Source organism: Megascapheus bottae, chromosome 17 (genome assembly GCF_031878675.1).
Source record: "Megascapheus bottae isolate mThoBot1 chromosome 17, mThoBot2.hap1, whole genome shotgun sequence".
NCBI lineage: Eukaryota > Metazoa > Chordata > Mammalia > Rodentia > Geomyidae > Megascapheus > Megascapheus bottae.
This window is the reverse complement of record NC_143525.1, coordinates 23,378,469-23,393,853: the sequence shown is the minus strand read 5'-3', so window position 1 is coordinate 23,393,853 and position 15,385 is coordinate 23,378,469. Positions and strand designations below refer to the sequence as shown.

The following is a 15,385-nucleotide window of genomic DNA, read 5'->3' as shown; positions in this document are numbered from 1 at the left end:
GGGGGGGGGGCTGGGACTGGCTTTGCCCCCTTAATCAGATGCTGCTGATTTCCAGCTCAGGAGCTCAGTGGACTTTGGACTCAGTGTACAAGGCAGTGGGGTGGGAGAGGGATGCCCACTGGGAGATGGATGTGTCCCTGCTCTCCACTTTTCTGGGAGAGGGGTTCATGGACTTGAACTTGGGAACTTCATTTCCTCTGGTTTTACAGTTCTCACAACCCTCTCTTGGCCTGTCTAGTTTAAAGCCATGACCCATGCTGGTTGCAGAAAGGGGAGGGGGGAAGGAGAAGCATCAGGAATCGGTCAGGTCCTCTCTGCTCTCAAATCTCTTTTCCTGCTAACATGTTATTTTGAACCATTTATTTTCTAAGGCATGAAAAGAACCAACTGCTGGTTCTTGCCTTACCACCAGATGACCCCTAGGGGGCAATGCCTTTGTTTTTCACTGATGAACTAGAAAACAGATAATACATAGATAGCTCTTCATTGTCCGGTTTTAATTGTTGTTTGTTTGTTTTATGCTGGTGTGGGGCTGGAACTCAGAGGCTTGTGTTCTTGCTTAGCTTGTCCACTCAAGACTGGCATTCTACCACTTAAGTCTGGTTTTTCTCCCCCACCCCTCCCCATACTGGGGTTTAAACGCAGGGCCTGGGTGCCATCCCTGATGGCTTTTTTTTTTTTTTTTTTTTTTTTTTTTGCCAGTCCTGAGCTTGGGCGTAAACTGCACTACCACTTGAGCCACAGCACTACTTCCAGCATTTTTCTGTGTATATGGTACCGAGGAACTGAACCTAGGTCTTCCTACATGCTAGGCAAGAATTCTACCACTAGGCCAATCTCCTGGCCCCAAATCTGGTTCTTTATTTTAAAAACATTGTTATAATGGTGATGTACAGAGGGGTTACAGTTACTTAAGTCAGGTGAAGAGTACACTTCTATTTGGACACCCCTTCCTTCATTCTCTACCAATTTTTCCCTCCCATCCCCACCCACAAGTTGTGTAGTTCATTTTCAACATAGGATCACTGCTGCATTTGTTCTCAAGTCTCGTTTTTCAGTCAGAGCACCACATCTGGATTTTTGGTAGCTAATTGAAGATGAGTCTCAGACTTTCTTTCCTGGACTGCCTTGGTACCCTGATTCTCAGATCTCAGCTCTCTGAGTAGCTAGGACTATAGGTGGGAGCTACCAGCATCTGGCTATCTAGTTTTAATTTGAGTACGACAGGCTTAATGCACGCAATATCAGATCATTAACCCTGCATCTCGTGTTGCTATCTATTCGTGCCTTTGAACTTCGATGAACGGCTGTAGGGAAATTTAGCCACTTGTCTTGTAAAGTCCCATGCCCCCTTACTCCTGCTCCCTGTTAAGTCAGATTGGACAAGCTAAGTCCTGTCCACATGGCTACCACCTTGCTTCCTGCAGCTGGCTGAGTGGTATGTGAACACTTTGACCTTGACAGTAGAAAATGTGCCACCTACAACCACTGTTGACTTTGTCCCTATCACATGGGTTTCCCAAATTGCTGTGTGGTATCCCAGCCACTTGTGCTTGGCTTCCAATCTCAACTTCTACTCCTGGCTCTTCTTTTGACTTGTCCCCACTCCTCCCTCCCTCTGTGGGGTATATTGGTGCCATCCACTTGGGCCTGGATCTCTTTGCTCTGTTCAGTTTTGTAACTAAGTAACAAAGCCTTGAATGAGAAAAATCAAGTGGCTGGAGCTGAGATAACCTCCCTCCTGGCTTGTTTGATATCTTTAAAGCAATAAAATAACACCTTTCTCCCCTTTCAGCATTTATCAGAGGGACAATAGGCAACAGGAAATTAAGAAGAGGGACAGAATACAGGGCCAGACCAGCACTCAGTAATGGACACTTGCCTTGGAGAAGCTTGCAGCCTGGGAGCTTCTCCCAGAAGACCCTGAGCTCCAAGCAGGTCATTATGTATTTAGCAGTTTACTAAATAGAGAGGGAGAGGAAGAGGGAGAGGGAGAGGGATGGGGACGCAGGATGAGGGTTGTTTTTGCAATCAGTTTGATTGAAAGAAGGAGGGAGAGGCCTGGGTGCAGAACTGCACCAATGCAAGCCACTGGAGGTGGGTGGTTCTCATCCTCTTCGTGGGAACACTAGGGTGGAGGCTGGCCACTTGTATTGATGGAGAAAGGACAGGCAGAGCTGCCCATGTCCAGAGGGAGGGAAGGCATTTGGAATGATGATCAGAGATCCTGGGCTTTCTGGAACATTGCTCTTTTTATCTGTTCCATCCCTTGTTCCTCCCCACACCCACCACCATGTCATGCACATCAGCTAAACTGGAAGATCTGCCTTGTGTTTCTGAGACCCTGTTTTGCACTTGCTGGCATGGAAAAGCCTTTCTGGCCTGGGGGATGGTGATAAACATCAGCATCTGGAAGCTATGGAAACTATGATACAATAACTCAAAAAATATGGCCTCTGGGCAGAGTGGGCTTGATGCACCTATGCACTTTTCAGAGGCACAGCCTCTGAACACTCTTCCTTCCCTTCTATCCCTCATCACTTGGGTGCTTATGAGTGTGTCTTGCCACATCCTCTGTTTTCTCCATTAGCATCTTCTAACCAGTGGGGAAGCTGAGAGGAAGGAGGAGTTCTCAGTCCTCTTCCTGTAGGAAAGCCAGTTCTGGTCGCCTTTCCTCCTTTGTGGTCCCTTTCTCATTTTTTTTTTAACTGTTGCCATTTTCAGAAGTCTTACAGTAAAGAAATTTGTCGATCTTCACTCTAGGGTTTCGCCTTTCCCTACAAATCATTTTAAGCATGTACTGAGTGTGGACTGTGTGTCAGGCACTGTGCTGGGTTGCTTAACAGTCACTCATTTAATATTCATTACAATCCCTGGACGCACCACCATAATTCATGCTTATGAATGAAACAAGCAAGGCAAAGAAAGGTTAAGTACCCTGCCCAATGCCACACAGCCAGCAAGCAAATAGGTGATCACTTTACCTTCTCAACACAGGTTGGTACAGGAGGCCTCTCCTTCAGGGTCCTGATTGCAAGGAGGGAGGATCATTTCTGTCCTTGGTGAATAGCTCCTTCTTAGACTGTACTCCTTCTGAGACTGTATTTGTGGATGCATTTGGGTTCTGAATCAAGTTGTTCCAGGCCCTAACAACCATCCAATATTCCTCCCACCTTTTTTCCTCCCCATGACAGAAGTGGCTGGGGCTTTCCCGATGTGCAGGTGGAGAGGGAACGTGGGGCTGTGCGGTTCCCTGGGCAGGCCCCCTCTGAAGGGAAGAGAAGCCCTCTCCCAGCACGGGATGGGTTGACTCCCCACTGTGACAGAGCCAGCTGTGCGCGAGAGTCACCTGGGAGTTTTAAAAACCAAGAATTGCTCTGGCTCCATCTTTGGCCATTTTGATTTAATGGGCCTGGCCTGGAGCCCAGATCATTTTTTAGAACTCCCCAGATAGTTTTCATGTAAGCTAACTCTGAGAACCACTGGAAGCTAAACCTTATGTTAGAGTTGGAGCGGGGCGGGCAGTTGGAGGACCTATGTTCTGCTGGCAGATGGGACCATGGCCTTTCTTCTCAAATGCCCCTCCTCTGCTAGCAGACAGCAATGTTGGATAGGGGCCTTGGCAGGGACCTTGGGTCATTGCTGCTGACGAGCACCATCTCTGGTAGGAAGGAGTGAGGAGTGTCGCTGTCTGTGAGGTCAACTTCCCAAATGGCCCCGTGTCGTACACAGATCTCAATGATTTTGGCTGCGTGTAGAGCCATGAAGAGCAGAGCCTGGTGTAATCCTGGCCAAAGTGAACAAATGAGGGCACTGGATCTGATCACCCTCTTGTTTCTGGCATCTGCTGTCTTTGGGTCTGTTTCTGTGCGTCACCAGCTGCTGAGGACCTTGGCAAGGAGTCCCGTCCTGTCCTCTTCCAGGAACAGGCCCTCCAGGCTGGGGACATTCACTGCACTTCTCTTCTTGTGTTAAGAGACCCAATGAACCAAGTGTCAATGGTTCATACCAGTAGTCCTCGCTCCTCAGACAGCCAGCATCTGAGGATTGTGGTTCAAAGCAGGAATGTCTAGTGAGGCTCTTATCTCCAATTAAGCACCATAAAAGCTAGAAGTAGAGCTATGGATCAAGAGGTAGAGATCTAGTGCTGAGCACAAAAACACAGGGAAAGCAACTGGGCCTCAAATTCAAGCCCTGGAATCAACAATAACAACAGAAGACAAATTGATAGTTCAGATTATATTATAGGCTTTTTACATTTTAGCAGGGTTTTCTTGAGGCACAGACCCACAAAAGCCCCTAGTCAAGATGCTGGCCTGGTATTAGGGGACAGTGGTCTTCATGCAAGTGATGTCTATCCCTAGTCATAGAGAACCCCCCCCTCTCTCTCTCTAATTCCCACCTTCAAAGGCCACTGTCTTTTAAGAAGCAAAAGTCTATCGACAAATTGCAGTTGACAGACAGTAGTCCCCCTTATTTGGGGGGGAACAGGGCAGGGCTGCCATCCCTAGTGGACCCCTTGTGCCACAAACAGTACCAAGTCCTGCACAATCCATGATTTTTCTTAAACATACTTACCTGTGATAAAGCTGAATTCACAGGTTAAATACAATAAAAGATGAACCATAAGGGCCACGAGCATAGCCTAGTGCTAGAGTGCTCACCTAGCATGTACAAAGCCCTGGGTTCGATTCCTTGGTACCATATACACAGAAAAAGCTAGAAGTGGTGCTGTGGCTCAAGTGGTAGAGTGCTAGCCTTGAGAAAGCCCAAGGACAGTGCCCAGGCCCTGAGTTCAATCCCCAGGACTGCCAAAAACAGAAAAAAAAAGAAGATTAACCATAATAACTGCCAATAAAATAGCAAAATGATAATGTACTATAATGAAACTTATTAAAACTTATGGATGATTAATTTCTGGAATTCTCCATGGAATATTTTCAGATTGCAGTTGATCACAGAAAACAGAGTGTGGTGTAAAAAGAGAATCTCAAGCTTAAGGCCTCTGCAGTTCTGAAGCCAGCCCCCATGGGGAGGCCCCTCTCCCCTGCCCCCCACCCCGCCCCATGAGCCCCAAAGCCCATCCTACCCCTTTGCTTTTCTCGTCTCCTCTAATCTGCCACAGTGCAAGGAGGTAACGTACACGAGGCGGAGGCACAATGGTGACCTGGAGGTCAATCCTTTATAACAGAATCTGGCTTGCTCCCAGTGGCCTTCCCTCACTTGATGGAGACCTGTCTGTCTTGGGGCCTAGGGTAGCCCAGGGTGGGGCTGGAAGTAGGCCTTACTGCTTCTTGTCATTTTGGCTGGGATAAGATTGTTGGAACCTCAGCAGAGGCACGGGGACAGGTTGCTCTTAAAACTGGGCTCCAGCGATCATCCTCTCTCAGCCTCCTGAGTAGCTGGGACCCCAGGCATGTGCCACCGCAGCCTGTTCCTGGCAATTGCAAACAATGCAGAGGGAGCTGTTGTGGCCAAGCGGATTTGGACAAGGGGATTGAAAAGTGGTTTCTGGGAGTTTCTGTGTGTTCTCGGGCTGTATGCTAAAGCCCTGGATGAGGTATCCAGAAGCAGAAAGGCTAGGCTTCCCCCTCTGGACAAAGGAGGGGGAAGAGCTGGAAGGGGCTTTGTTTGGCTAGAGTGAGTCCTGGAGAGGGGTCCTGGCCACTTTCCAAAGTTCTGCTCCATAGTGGCTTCTCTCTCCTCCCTGGGGGCAGCCGGCCTGTTGGCTTTGTGTGCTGGCCCGGCTGCCAGTCCCCAAGCTTCACGATGCCCACCTGCCCAGAGGCCCAGAACAGATGGCCAGACTAGGGAGGGGCTGTGGGAGCCTTCCCTATCCCACAGATCATTCATGTGTCTCCTCTCACCCCCCACACCCCAAGTGGTTGCTGTTGCTGCTTCTGATCCTCCCCTCCCTCCCTCCCACTTCCCTCCTACCTCCCTCTCATATAGCCAGATCTCTTCTCCGACAGATTGTCCCCATGACTGCTGCCAAAATCTAATTGCTCAGAAGCTCAGGCTTTCTCCCTGGAAAGACTTTTCTTTGAGGTTGCCAAACATGGCAAGTTCTAGGTTTTGTTTCTAGCCTGCCAGAACACTGGACTCTTATTTTTTGTGTACTGGTACTGGAGCTTGAACTCAGGGCCTGGGTGTTGTTTCCTACTTTAAAAAAAATGTATTATTATTTTTTTTTAAAAAATTCAAGGCTAGTGTTCTACCACTTGAGCCACACAGCTCTGCTTCTGGCTCTTTGGACTTTGCTATGTAGGCTGGCTTTTACACCAGGATTTTGAGATCTCATGATCCTGAGTAGGAGCCGCTGGCTTATGGCTTTAAGCTTAGAGGGTTTTTTTTTTTAATAATTGTATGCAAGATTTAGGAGGTGGCCTTGCTTCTGGGTGGGAAGGCATTGTAGGGTCTGAATATGACCTGACAGGGCATGTGATGCAGTGGATCTGTTAGGGTCCTTTCCATAATAACTTCATAGAATCCAGGCTTCAACAACTTTCCTACAAGCATCATGTATGCACTGCATATAAACATTTTAAATAACTTACCAGAGCATGACTAGTTCCAAATATCTTATCTATACACCCCCAGAAAGATTTGGCACCAATGAATGTATTCTGAACATTGTGAATTGAATTTCAAAGACAAGTTCTAAAAATAATTTGGCAGTGGAGATATTGGGTATGTATTTAGCTTTTCCAAGATGAGCACTCCTGAATGCTGGTCAATTGTTAGACATTTAGAAATATAGAACACTCACTTTGATGCATTGTTCTAATATGATTGGTACGAGTAAACAAAAAACATGAGGTAGTAACTGCCAAAGTGATTATGCCTCTAAAGATTGTATCTGTATGTGATCCTCCTATATAGGTAAAAGCACCTTCATCTGTCTGTCTATCTATCCATCCATCCATCCATCCATCCATCCATCCATCCATCCATATATTTCACCATCTAGGCACACATCTATCTATCTATCTATCTATCTATCCATCCATCTATCTATCATCTACCTATCTAGGCACTCATCCATTCACCCAGCCTTCCATCCATCCACTTATCTATTTATCCAATCACCCACCCATCTATTCATCCATCTATTCATCCATCCATTCATCCATCCATCATTTATCCATCCACCCAGGTACCCATCCATCCATTAATCTATCCACCCATCCATCCACTCACCCACCCACTCATCTACCCATCTATCTATGCACCCATCCACTCTCCTATCCATTCATCCATCCAACATTTGTCTGTCCACCCAGATATCCATCTACATACCCACCCACACACCCTCCAACACATCCATCTGTTCACCCACCCATCCATCCACCCATTACACTGGCATCCATCTATCCACTCACCCACCTACTGGTCCAGCCATCCACATAAGCATCCATCCATCCATCTACTCACCTACCCACCCACCCGCAGATGCATCTACCCATGTAACTTATTCATTCATCTATCCATCTGTGTATCCATCTATCTATCCAGGTGTGCATTTATCCATCTATCCATCTACCAATGTATTAATCTTTCTCTCTTTCTGTACATCTACTCATGCATCCATCTACCAATTGTTATCATCCATCCATCCATCCATCCATCCATCCAATCCATAAACAAAAAGAGCCTACCAGAAAAGGGAAGAGGGCTGTTTTCTAAGCCCTACTTTCTAACTCCTGATTGTGTCCGCTCAGGCTCTAAATCCTTAGCAAGAGAATGTAGGGAAGTTTATGAATTTGATGAAGACTTGCCTCTGGTTCTTTCAGAAATCATGTGTTTTTCACCATCTCTTCTTTCCTAACCAGAGTAGAGGCTATGAAGGCTTGTTACATCTACAACTGCTTTTGTTCCTGTTTTTTATATCTTGCCACAACATTGGCAGTTTGTCAAAAAGCAATTAGTAGGGCCTGACTTTGTGAACATTCGATGCATTTCTATAGCGGGATAGGAGGGAGAGTAGTGCTGCAGTCCCGCATGAACAGAGGCTTGAATTACACATTCTGATTAATTTTGCCTAAAGTAATATCGTTCTCTCTAATTTGAGGTACAGATGGTAAAATATATGGTGATCACACAAACTGGTCTTTTATACAAGGTGGTAGAGGATTTGTTTAACCAATAAAAATTTTTCATTTTAGGTCCGGGAGTTTTGCCTAGTGGTAGGGTGCATACCTAGAATGCACAAAGACCTGAGTTTAATTCCTCAGTACCATATACATAAAGAAAGGCAGAAGTGGTGGTAAGGCTCAAGTGGTAGAGCTCTAGCCTTGAGAAAGTCCGAGGACAGTGCTCAGGCCCTGAGCTCAAGCCCAGGACTGGCAAAAAAAATTCATTTTAAATTTAATTTTCTATTTATCATGTTACATTTGTACATGGCTAAAAAGAAGTTTAATGGTAGCTGCATGTAAAATTCGACTGAGTCCTGATCCATTTCTGATAACATTCCCAAGGATACCCTCAATTCTTCCTGTTTTCTCTGTTACATAACTTACCTCCACATCTTTATGAATGGCACAGTGCACATCTATTTCTTGATTTTTTTTTTTTTGCCAGTCCTGGGCTTGAGCTCAGGGCCTGAGCACTGTCCTTGGACTTTCTCAAGGCTAGAGCTCTACCACTTGAGCCTCAGCACCACTTCTGGCTTTTGTCTATATATGTGGTACCGAGGAATCGAACCCGGGTCTTCGTGCATGCTAGGCAAGCACTTTAACCACTAGGCCAAACTCCCGGCCTATTTCTTGATTTTTATGTGCTCTTCTATTTCCCGATTTATCGATTTCTCTATTCCTTTGAAAACAGTTATTATCCTCTTGTCCAATCAGTGGTCAATGTTTACATTACTGTAGCTTTGTAAATATTACTTAAAGCTGAGCCAAGCACTATTCTCTGCTGGCCTCTCTCTTCTTGTAGGACCTTTGTTTTCCCTGGAGTTAATGATTACTCTCTCTCTCTCTCTCTCTCTCTCTCTCTCTCTCTCTCTCTCTCTCTCTCTCTCTAAAAAATTGTTTTGCTTACTTTTCTATGTACCCATTAACAATTCGTCCTCACATTCTGACAGTCAACCATTTGTTGTAAACACAGGGGTTTCATTTTTGGCTTGAAGGTTTTCTCTGCATCTCCTTCTTCTCAGGCTTACTCCAGACCAGCTGTCCCAAAGCATACAGTTCTCACCTCGGAATGTCTCTTCATCCCTACCCTGTTTTCCTTTCTTTCCTGGTAATGTCAGGCTTTCATGTCCCTGCTTTTGTTCCAGATCTTGTTTGCTTGATTGTGCTGGTGGAGTATCTCCAGGGATTCATGAGGAGGGAAATATGGCAGCTCCTCGAAGATGCCCCCTGATACTTTCACATCCTGGTATTCATACCCTGTGGGCCCAGTTGTCCCATATGATATTCCTGTGATTGAGTAGAATGGAAACAAAGGCCTGGTGCTTCCCATGTTAAAGCATTGCTTTTCCCTGTCTGTCCCACTCTAGGGCTTGAACTCAGGGCCTTGTGCTCTTACTTTTCTATACAAGGCTGGCATTCTACCACTTGACCACTTGAGCCATACCTCCACTTTAGGCTTTTTGCTGGTTAATTGGAGATAGGAGTGTCAGAGAGCTTTCTCCCTGTGCCCAAGCACCCTTCCTCGGCCCGGCTGGCTTTAAACCATGATCCTCAGATTGCAGCCTCTTGAGAAGTTAGGTTTACAAGTGTGAGCCACCAGAGCCTGCCTGGTCAAATGTTCATCATTGTAACCACTAACATTAGGAGTGATTTGTTAAGCAGCAAAAGATAGGACAGAAGGACAGAGGTAGCTATTTTGATGTTATATCTGTATTGTGTCTCTAGTTTTGACAGATGATGTGACCATGCATACAACCATAGTTTCCAGTTGGAAATCATCTTGCCTTAGAATTTTTTTTTCCAGTCATGGGATTGAATTTACAGCGTGGGCTCTGTTTCTGAATTCTATTTTGCTCAAGGCTAGAGCTCTACTACTTTGAGTCATAATACTTCTGGTTTTCCTGTGATTAACTGGGGACTTTGATGCCTGGGCTGGCTTTGAACCACAATCCTCAGATCTCAACCTCCTGGGTAGCTAAGATTGCAGATGTGAGCCACCAGCACTGTGCTTGCTTTAGAATTTTGAGGGCATTTGTCAGTTGTACCCTGGAACCCAGAGTAGATACAAGAAAGTGCTGAATGCCTTTTCTTGTTGGATCTTCTCCTCATTTGGGATGTAATTCTATGTAGCAGGCTTGGGGTAAATCACTTTTTTTCTTTGGTCATGTGTTGTATTTTGCATTCCATAGGCCCCTTTCATCTTGGAACTTAGCTCCCTGACTTCTGAATGATGTTACTTTCAGCTTCTGTAATTATCTCAAGTCTGTCACTTCTTTCTGTCAAAGGCATACTACTTATTCAGATAGACCAGTTCTCTGATTCTCTTGGCTTTTGAAACTCTCTAATCAATTTGTTGTTTTTATTGTACTTTCTAGATAATCTTTTATTTCTGACTTGTTGATCAAGTTTTCTTTATTACAACAATTGAATTTTTCATTTCCAAGAGCTAGTTGTAGTCTCCATTCTCTTCTGTTCCTGTGTCATGAATGTGATAGTTTCCCTCTCAAGTTTCTAAGAATTTTAATTTTATTCTCTTCCATTTCCTCATGGTCTGTGGTCTTCATAGTCTTTTGTTTTATGAATTTTTGTCTGTCTCTCAAGGTTTCCTTGGGAATCCTTGATTAACATATTTGAGTAAGAGGCATTAGTGGGCTGGGAGTGTGGCCTAGTGGTAGAGTGCTTGCCTCATGTGCACAAAGCCCTGGGTTAGATTCCCCAGTACCACATACACAGAAAAATCTAGAAGTGGTGCTATGGCTCAAGAGGTGGAGTACTAGCCTTGAGCAAAAAGTGTCCAAAGACAATGCCCAGGCCCTGAGTTCAAGCCCCAGGACTGGCAAAAAAAAGAAGAAATAGGAGGTGGTGATGGTGGTGGTGGAGGAGGAGGAGGAGGAGGAAGAGGAGGAGGAGGAAGAAGCAGCAGCACTAGAAAATTTCTCTTGGGGGCTCTTAGCACACAGGTGTGGATATCAAGGGACTATCAGGTATCTGGGTCATTCAGTTAGCAAACCTCCCTAGTCTGCTGGTGTCTTTCCTTGGTCTGACAGCATCCCCAGGACCCTCGTCCTGGATTTTGGGGTTCTCTAACTCAGGCCCCCCGTGTTCTTGGCGCCATGGAGGAGAAGATGGGCTAGTATTTCATGCCGTGGTGTAGAGATATTCATGTAGTAGGCCACATCTTTACCTTCTAGCTGTCTGCAGACCCCCAAGTGCACATCCTGCATGTGAGAAGCATGTCAGGAACAAAACTCCTGTCCAGGATGGAGTACAGGGTCCAGGAAGCTAAAAAGTGCAAGGTAGTCGAGTTCGGGAGAGAATTGCTAGTCCTACATTCAATCAGCAATCTCCCCCTTTCCAGTCCTTCTTGGAGCTTCCTGTTCCTGGAGATTTTTAGAGTTCTGCAGTCTGGATGAACTCTTTCTGGCTGGCATTCTCTCTTGGCTCTGTTCTATAGTCAGTTATCTCTGTAGCTATTTTCAACTTCCAACATTTCCTTGGTATTTTCCAGCTTGTTGTCATTTCTTCTGTCATTCTTTATTTCCTTAAAATGTCTGTTTTTAATTTTTTCCCTTACTGTAATTTCAGAGTTATTTGGAAAAAAGAGGAGAAAATTATATGCATGTCAGTTGTCATATTTAAGCAGACATCTCAACAAGAAGTCTGTACTTTTGTTCTGTTTGACTGTATTTGTTTGTGGGGTGTGTATGTGTGTATATGTGTATGTGTATGTATGTGTGTGGTTTAGTTTTTGTTTCTTTAGTTGCTCTTAACCAGCTCAGCATTAACGATGGACCTAGTTATTGATTTATGTGGTTATGTATTGTTTAGTTTGGACAGATTGCTGTGTGATTCTTATCCAAACGATACCTTGGCCTCCATGCTCTAGCCCACATGCATGGCTATGCTGGTGGTAGGGTGTGGCTGAAAGTTCAGCCCACAGGGGACTTGAACCATGATAAGTGGCAGTGTTAGTCTCTCTAGTTTGGACACTTCCGCCTAGTAGTTGGCTGTCTATGGCCTTTTGCCAGCCTCAAGAATTGGGACAGACCACCACCTCTCACTTCTTGAGCTCGTCCTTGAACCTTCCTCCTCTTGCTACCACCTCCTGTTTTCTTTCCCTTGACTCTTAAATATTTAGTTTTTCTTTCTTTCTCTCTTTCTTTCTCTTTCTTTCTTTCTTTCTTTCTTTCTTTCTTTCTTTCTTTCTTTCTTTCTTTCTTTCTTTCTTTCTTTCTGTCTTTCTTTCGTCAGTCTTGGGGCTTAAGCTCAGGGCCTGAGCACTGTCCTGGGGCTTTCTCAAGGCTAGCGCTCTACCACTAGAGCCACAGCACTACTTCTGGCTTCTTCTATGTATGTGGTACCGAGGAATCGAACCTGGGTCTTCATGCATGCCAGGCAAGCACTCTACCACAAGGCCACAGTCCTTGCCTCTTTAGTGTATTTCTAGTCATTTGTTCAGTACCTGCCCCCTGGCCTGAGGAAGATGGAAACATATCATCATGATACACACCCAGGGTCATCATGGGAACTCACAGGAAGGACCTCAGACCTGGCTTGGGGTGGGTTGAGACTAGAAGGATATTTTAGAAAAGTGTTCTGAATAGAGGGGCCAGCACATGCAAAGGCCCTGGGACAACAACCAGGCTGGAGGGTGGAAACAAAATGCCTTTAGGATTCGGGCTGTAGCGCCCAGGGCTGTATACCAGGGTAGGGATAACAAAAGTTGATGCTAAGGTGTTGTCATCGCTTCTGTTAGGACTTCAGCCCTTGTGTGGAATGTTTAACAGGTAGATGGGAGAATTCAGGCAAAGTGTGATGCCATCAGTATCTTTCATTTTGGTACCTGGCCTGGGTGTGGAAAGGTGGATGCCAGTTGCATAAGGGTGATTGGCAAGTGAAGGAGACCAGGGGAAACTCAATGGATATGAAATGAAGGCTTTAGGAAGGAAAATTCTAGAACCCTAAGGGTTTATTTTTGGATTTGGGAAACAAAGGAACAGGGGTACGGAGGGGAGCTGGGGTTTGGGGTTTCTGTCTGCAGTGATTGGTGGGAGTGCAGTGACTAAGAAGGAGTGTTACACCCTCACTGTGGGTAGGAGGAGCTGGGCCCCAGGCACCCACAGCTATCCAAGTGCCTGGGACTAACCAGTGTTTCATTTACAAGTCCAGGTATTTTAGGAGAAACAAAAAGCTGTGCTAGATATTTACATGGGGGAAGGGTAGGGATGGGGTCCTGGGGCTTGAACTCAGGGTCTAGGACTGCCTCTGAGGTGCTTTTAACTCAAGGCTAGTGTTCTACCACTGAGCCACGGTTGCACTTCTGGCTTTTGTTGTTTTTTTTTTTTTAGTAGTGTACTGAAGAGTCTCATGGACTTTACTGCCCAGGCTGGCTTTGAACTGAGATCTCGCATCTCTGCCTCCTGAGTAGGATTACAGGTATGAGCCACGAGTGCCTAGTTTTAAATATGAAAGTTTTAATCTACAAGTGATCATTTGAATGAAGGAGTCAGTGGGGTCACTACAGGGAGACTATAATAGAGGAAAGTGAAAAAGAGAGGAGAGGAAGGGAGGGGAGAGGAGGAGGGAAGGAAACCTGCTGGTTGTCTTCTGTGATTGGGCAGGGAGAAGGGAGATAGGCTTCCCGGAGAAGGAGGAAGATGTGGGAGAGGAAGAGGAAAAATGAATGTGGTCTTCAGCATGCACGAAGTCACTGATGCTTTGGAAGGTGGTGTGGGCAAAGTGCAGATGGCAACCATGGAGCATGGAAGAGGAGGGGAGGAAGTGAAGATAGGTGTAGCTGGTGCTTTCTGAAGCTCATTGAGACAAGGAAGATAGCAACAGTGGGTTGGAGGAAAGCATATGGTTGGAAAGAATTTTTATGAAAGTTGGTGAATGTTTTATATATATGATAAGATAGGGCTGGGGAGAGATAGATCATAGAGATGGAAGAATGATGGACTTGGATAGCATTTGAGACTGGATCATTTATAAAGGAAAGAAGTGTATTTTGACCTACATATCTGGAGGCTGGCGATACAGCATCAGGATGCCCGGCCAGTCTAGGAGGACTTTGTGTTGAATCAACTTACAGTAGAAATGGAAGGACGAGTGCAAGATAAAACACAGGGCCGCCTGTGGCTTTATTGCAACCTGCTCCCACAAAAAATAGGTCTGTCCACAAGAATGGGAACTCATTCTTGGAGGATGGCACTAACCTATTCATAGTGGCTTCGCCCCTGGGGCCCAAACACCTTCCAACAAGATCCTAACTCTCAACACCATTACCCTGAGGGATTTGACAAATCATGTTATTCCTGGGAACCAGCTGTATTCACAGACTAGTAGAGAGCAAGGGGAAAGGCTTCTCTTGTTCATGCAGTTTGTTTTGGTGGCACTGGAGTTTGAACTGAGGGATTCATGCTTGCTAGATAAATGTTCTATCACTTGAGCCATGTCTCCAGCCCCTCTTGCTTGTGTTGAGAGGAGCTCCTACATACAGGAAGTGATTGCAGGCATCGGCAGGCAGGTGTGCATGGTTGTGCGTTGTATATGGAAGAAACAGGAGGAATTTGAGATAGATATGTGTGTGCATGTGCATGGCTCATGTGTGTGTAGAGCATCTGTGCATCCATGTAACCATTCATCCATGTATCCATCCATGTATCTCACCCATCCATCCATCCGTCCATCCATCCATCCATCCATCTATACATCCATACATACATACTTACATCTGTCCATCTCTCTGTCTCTCCATCCATGTATTCCATCCCTTCATCCATGTATCTATCCATGTATCCCGCCCATTCATGTATCTGTCCATCCATCCATCTATCCATCCATCATCTGTCCATTTCTCCATCCATGTATCTATTCATCCATCCACCCACCCATCTATCTATGTGTCCATCTACCCATTCAACACTTTTTTTTTGCCAGTCCTGGGCTTGAGCTCAGGGCCTGAGCACTGTCCTTGTTTTTTTCAAGGCCAGAGTCCTACCACTTGAGCCACAGCACCACTTCTGACTTTTTCTAGTTATGTGGTACTGAAGAATTTGAACCTAGACCTTCATGTATGCTAAGCAAGCACTATATCACTAGGCCAAACTCCCAGCCCTCTAGTCTACACTTTTTTTTTTTTGCCAGTCCTGGGTTTGAGCTCAGGGCCTGAGCACTGTCCTTGGATTTTCTCAAAGCTAGAGCTCCACACTTGAGCCTCAGCACCACTTCCGGCTTTTTTTTTCTTTGTA

At 45.6% G+C, this 15,385-nt stretch overlaps 1 protein-coding gene across 1 annotated transcript in view; it reads left to right on the top strand.

Annotated features, from left to right (window-relative positions):
- The first annotated feature begins 13,487 nt into the window (after positions 1-13,487).
- Positions 13,488-15,385, top strand: part of Slc39a11 (solute carrier family 39 member 11) — a 261,761-nt gene continuing 259,863 nt past the window's right edge. The window contains exon 1 of the mRNA XM_090350203.1: positions 13,488-13,571. The gene's annotated coding sequence lies outside the window, so the exon portion shown is untranslated. The remainder of the gene's footprint in view (positions 13,572-15,385) is intronic.